Raw genomic sequence first — 6,494 nt, forward strand, 5'->3', positions numbered from 1 at the left:
AGCCGAAGGCCGTGCTCTTATTGTACTTACATTTAGTTTATATTTTTAGAAAAAAGAAGTGTTAGTGTCTTATATAATTGTGCATTCTAATTCCTCACATTAAACAGTTTGACTTGTATCAGACTAGCAATTTTTTATTTTCAGATTTCGCCTTCAGTGACATGAAACTTTCAAGTACATTTATTAATCCTCTCTTCGAAACTTTTAACTGTGAAATTCAAGTAGAGTTACTTCTGGTTTATGAACCGTGAATGTTCATATTCATAGTTCCTGTAGTATCGTAATTCAATCAACAGGTATTTTCTTCATTGACTACCTGGGAGCTTATTTTGAATAATATGTGTTTCAGCATGATAAATACGATCAAGACATTTCCCGTTACTGAGGGCCATCTATTGATCGGCCCAGCTCGCCTCGCCGCGCGCCACGTTGTGAAGCCGCTCAAAGACAAGGCGTTGTTCCAGCCGAGTGAAATGTTACTTCTGTGATTATTGTTGGACTCCGGCTTTGCATTGATACTAAATCACTAGCAATGTTTTGTTTTAGAACATACGAGGCAATTACCGAACAAGTTTTTGTTCGTGTCCAACATAGCAGTTTATACGGATCTCTCAAAATAACGATGGTTCACTATTTCTCTCGGCATAAAAAATAATGTTTGTTTGCGACTGACACAACCGATTTTCTTCGTTATTTTAGTTTCTTGTGATATTAGTCATGTAATGGCTAATGACAATAATGGTCACTTGGGCAGAAATAGAGATAATACTAAGCTAGTGTATCGGCTAGCTCAGAGGTGACTAATCACCTGTCTTGTGTAATTTAAGGTGACCAGATTTTCAAATCCCAAAAGCGGAACATCTCGCAAAGTGGGATTGTAAATGGTTGGTGAAGATTTTATATAAATTTACGTGAAAAATACAAATCCGCAATAAAATAAACGGAAAATTAAAAACAACACATTGTAGTAGCATAAATGAATACACACAAAAGTAACATATTAAAATCGATTGCATGTGTTGAATATATCAATCCAGAAGGGAGTCGATTGACCTGCTGAGTCTTGAGATTTCCGTTACAAATGCCATCTCATCCTGTTGCTTGCTGCTCGTACGTCCATCAGCTCTATGACTCTCGTGGTGGTTACTTTACCCCTGTTGAGGTTAGAAGGGATGTCCGTGAATAGTTCAGGTTCTTTTAGGACAGTGCTCAGGATAAACTTCGAACCGAATTAAAGAACGTAAGAACTGCTTATTTCACAAAACACTCTTCGTCCTCCGACCAACAGGTAACGTGACATAAGTCACAGGCCAGTACATGGCTGATGATCAATTAACTTCTCCTTGTTTTTACTTATCTGTCATCAAGGAAAGCCGTATAGTTGACAACATTGCTGGTTGCATTCAAGGCGTCATTAATCCATGGAGACTAAACAACAAACTTTCTGCCGTTGTCACAATATGGTTATTAAATCTTCGATATCTAGGGATGTTGCGCACACATTAACCCTTTGACATCCAGGGTATATTGCGCACAGCACCGTGCGACTTTATTAATTATTTTCAACTAAATGAAAGAATTTCCATGTGTCGAATACCCGTTTCAGTGCCATTTTATCCCACCCACAACTACCGCCAGTCCCACTGGTCGGTCGCGCGGTCGCCCTTCGATTGTTGCGTTCCTCCGAATCTCCACATTCCTCCGTATACCCACTCTGTCACTTACGGTAGTACCGTACTTCACCGGAGGAGAGCTGTACTCGTAACCTCCGATTCCTCCGCGGGTGGTAATCGCTCCGCTGAGCAACACTAAACAAAATTAATCAGAACAATTTGGTTTTACGAGCACCGGAAAAACAGTGTAAGAATGCTATAAGGAAAGTTTTAGTTTTGCCATGACTGGCAGTTGCGTCTTTCCGTCTCACAATCGTGGTGATTGTCTAGCAAAATACTTGCACAGACTAGGAATCCGGTCCGATACATCGTGTGTGCTGTGCGATATTGCACACTGTGTGAAGCAAAAGGCCACCCGTATGGATTAATGGCGACTGCGCCAAAATCCTGACAGAGGAAAAAAAAGTCTGAAATGATATATGGTACAATATTACACACGAAAGCAAGAACTGACACAATTTTAAAATTCTGGAAGACTATGGCTGTACCTGAATTATTTTATGAAACAGAATGTTAGACTCTGATAAAAAAGACGATTCTTACTTAGACAGACAGACAATTTAAAGTCAGTCAGCAAATATACAGTCCATAGAGAACGTCAAAATACAAATATATAATACAGTATATGTACAATTACCAGACAATTACACAAAGAGATTAAAAGTGTTAAAAGAAATGCTATAAGATCAGATTAAAATGTACAAATGTGTCATTTACATGACGTTAAAACAATAGTATCCAAAACTTAATATTACTAAACTCGTTGACACTACAGAGTGGATTTGCCATCAATGCCTTTCTCACTAACCTTCTGAAGGTAAAATGTGACTTGGAGCACCCGGAACAAAAGAACGACCATATTAGTAATGAAAACATCAGAGAAGGGTTAAACATCAAGAAATTATTATTATTTTTAATTGGGTTATTTTACGACGCTGTATCAACATCTAGGTTATTTAGCGTCTGAATGAGATGAAGGTGATAATGCCGGTGAAATGAGCCCGGGGTTCAGCACCGAAAGTTACCCAGCATTTGCTCATATTGGGTTGAGAGAAAACCCCGGAAAAAACCTCAACCAGGTAACTTGCCCCGACCGGGATTCGAACCCGGGCCACCTGGTTTCGCGGCCAGACGCGCTGACCGTTAGTCCACAGGTGTGGACTCAAGAAATTATTACAAAGCTCGATAATTATATAGCCTATAGTAGCTTAAACATGCAAAAAGGATATACAAAGCGAAAGGAAGACCGTCTGTGCACTGGAAATACTAATTGGAAAATTTCTCTTTATGAGAACATTTTATTCTTGAAGCTGATGATTACGACGAAATCAATATTCAAAACTGATGGAGATTAAAAGCCGTACGTGACATTCCCGTACTACTTCACGAACAACGATGCATTATGATTGCTGCTCCAGGTGGTCCTATTTGGCTTTTCTGTGACGGGAAACAAATACAGATTCCGAGCTTGTCTATAGAAAATAAATGTGGACATTTCGAACAAAATCGGCCATTTCCACCGAAAGCAAAAAATGAGTTTTGTTTACGGTTTCGGTATGTTTAGACAGGCATCTTCCTGAATATGTTACCGTTTTTATTCTAACGCGGTCATTTCCTTGAGAAACAGTGTGGTGAAATCAGTATTTTCAATCAAAACCGGATAATTCCATATTATACTAATGCTAGTATTTTCATTGTCTTTCTTGTATCAAAAACAGATATTTCAAACATTCTGTACATTTCTGTTGCAATTCCCAATCCTTTAAAAATCGGTCATTTGCACTTCTATGTGCAAGAGTGTGCTAATTAAAATTATTGTAAAAGTGTTGTAATATATTCACTTTTCCATGCTACCTTATAATGAAATTGAAGGATATCTAGGGAGATGTATATGTTTTACTGTTATAAATGTCAAATAGCTTTTTTCCGAACAAAAGTGAATATTTCTCTCATATTTCCAAACAAAATCGAATATTTTGTCTATAAAATGCACAGGAAATAACTAAAATCATGATTATTGACACCATTCAAACATGCACGACACATAAAATAATCGCGTTCACTGTAAGGTAAAGCGAAGGCTCGATACAGTTTTTTCTGCTTTCTGAAAAATATACTATTTTGGAAAGTACCGCTTTTGTTCACAAATGTTCATATAGAGTCTTTACTTCTGAAGTGGCTGAGATTAGGTTAGTTTTGTAGAGTAATTCGATATAGTAACTTTAAGTTCTAAAATTTTCCTTTAGAAAAGTTTTCAATTGGAGACACAGTTTTAGATAATTATATGCTAGGCCAGAGCGGTCTTTCTCCTGCACGACATGCTCTTATGTGGGATATGAAGTACGTAACGAAATGATCGTTTAAGTAGATTTCAATAAATCGTATAGGCCTATTTATTTTTATATTAAAAAAAAGAAAGAACGTTTTTGTATGTCATGTTCATCATTCCCGAATTAACTTACTTATAGATACTGGATATAAACAAAATCTATCCAATTACTGTATGTCTGTATAAATCAGTATGTCAAAAATCGCTTTTACACTGTAAGAATGCAAGAAACATGTAGATCTATCTGTGTGAAATTTTCGACATTGATTTTTACAGCATTACAATGTCGGCCTATACTAATTAATGTGATGAGAAAGTAGCCTATTTCTCTTTTCCGCTACGTTACCGAGGTCCAGAACGATGGCACGTTTCAACTGGAGAGTAAGTTCATCATCCAAGCGTCCAAATATATCCTCTCTTTGGCTACTGTCTGCGAACGTTTCTATGGAATTCTCGAATACATAACGAAAATAGGTACAGTAATATAGAGATCTTAAGAATGATGCGCTCCAAGTGTGGTTTGTGGTACGTGATTTTGTTTGCTGGATAGTATTCTGGAAAGGATGGATACGCAACCTTGCAATTTGTATTAAGATCAGAGCGCAGTTTTATTGAAACTTAGGCTAAATAATAAAATAATAGGCCTGCAACTATTTGTTCAAAACCGTTATACTTGATTTATACTTCCGTAAAAGTAGTGACCAATAAAATATTATCGGCCCATGTTAAAAAAAAAAAAAAAACAAAGGTATGCGTAAATGCAGACAATCGTTGTGTGTAACAGCAGCAGTGACACGATTTCTATGACGAGTATCTTTTTAAAATAGAGGCTGCGTAAACGTAACTTCTGCTGAGTCACCGCGTATGATTTACCCATCTACAGTACAGCCTAGAATCTAACACGCCGGTAAGCATAATATATACAGAGATGTCTCTGATGAAGCAATCTCTCTGTACGTTGTTCTGTTGACATTCTAATGAGATCGCTTCATGTTTTCGATTGATAATAATTCTTTAAAAATTCTTTCGGCGGTTTGAGGTAGGCCTACAGTTTACTTTGCTCTAAAGCAGGTACGTAGCCTATGTCTGGTACCACACGCTTGTTCCATTTTACTTAGTTAGGATGGTATTTTATGCAGCAGTATATTGCTATTCCACGTCGATTTTAGAATTACAGGTGCGGGCACCACGTGCTTCTTATTTTAGCGCCTATTTTAAGACGAGCGTCGTGACAGGAATAGCAACACGGGGACCGAGTCAGAAGCAACTGTTCACTCAATAACAGCAGTGCACGTGTTTGCACACATTATGCCTGCGTAACATTTTCATTCTTGAGAAATTTTAAGGAAGAATTTAATTTAAAGAAAGACAGAATCAGGGAAAATTTATTTGTTGCTCTGGTCTACAACTTCTCATGAACACAGAGGGATCTCCTCGGCTCAAATTTCGTGTAGACCAGAACTCTTTCGGTACCAGGAATAAACGACGACTCGCTAGTGGGCGAAATGAAAATCGCTTTGTCACGTGACCAAGATGATCTAAATATCGTCCCTTGTGCTATGCGCTACCTTGAGAGAGCTCAGATCTCCACAGCAACGGCCTGTGTCAGGTGAGCAGCGCCAGCATCTCACTTCACTCACACTCACTGGCTATGACGACACTAACTTCTTTCATTCGAAGATCAAATTAATCTTCCGTCTGTCAAATTCAACACCATTCCGTGAGATAATTCACTGTTAACGTTGATTCACTTCGAGATGTATAAGACTAGCCTGGCGTTGTTTTCTCCGCTCGCTGGAGCAGCCGATACTCACTACAGGGCGCACCGCGTAATGATCGCTGCACGGTCGACGGGCGTCTGAGGAGGAGACGCCTCGGCCCCAGCGTCACGACGCATGCGCACAGAACTGTGATCAGATTACTACAAGTAGAAATAAGCGGTACTAAGGGAAAAATAATAAGGAGAAATAAATTCCTTTCTGCAGAAGTGAAGATTAAATTTCACTGAAATCAATGACAACATATGGAGGCGATTCCGGAGCAGAACAAAATAGAAGCAGTGACCAAGGCGTGAACTGTAGCTATACAAGAGGTTACTTCTAAGGAATGCAGTTCAGCGGCATAGGTAGGCTACATTGCAACACTCCTGTCAGATTATCGTATTCTACATACACACAGTGACAAAACATAACATACCTAGTCCACACCTGTGGAGTAACGGTCAGAGCGTCTGGCCGTGAAACCGGTAGCCCGGGTTCGAATCCCGGTTGGGGTAAGTTACCTGGTTGAGGTGTTTTCCGGGGATTTCCCTGAACCCAATAAGAGCAAATGCTGGGTAACTTTCGGTGCTGGACCCCGGACTCATTTCACCTTCATTTTATTCAGAAGCTAAATAACCTAGATGTTGATACAGCGTCATAAAATAACCCAATAAAATAAAAAAAAATAACATACCTATTTCTTCGCAAAGCCGTTACTTTTCGGACTATTCA

The 6,494-nt window shown here is 38.8% G+C and overlaps 1 protein-coding gene across 3 annotated transcripts in view; it reads right to left on the reverse strand.

The window, feature by feature from the left end:
- Positions 1–5,900, reverse strand: part of LOC138697002 (uncharacterized) — a 61,313-nt gene extending 55,413 nt beyond the window's left edge. For all 3 annotated transcript variants that reach the window (XM_069822592.1, XM_069822591.1, XM_069822589.1), the window contains exon 1: positions 5,571–5,900. The gene's annotated coding sequence lies outside the window, so the exon portion shown is untranslated. The remainder of the gene's footprint in view (positions 1–5,570) is intronic.
- Positions 5,901–6,494: the final 594 nt, after the last annotated feature.

This window comes from Periplaneta americana, chromosome 3 (assembly GCF_040183065.1).
Source record: "Periplaneta americana isolate PAMFEO1 chromosome 3, P.americana_PAMFEO1_priV1, whole genome shotgun sequence".
In the NCBI taxonomy this organism is placed as follows: domain Eukaryota; kingdom Metazoa; phylum Arthropoda; class Insecta; order Blattodea; family Blattidae; genus Periplaneta; species Periplaneta americana.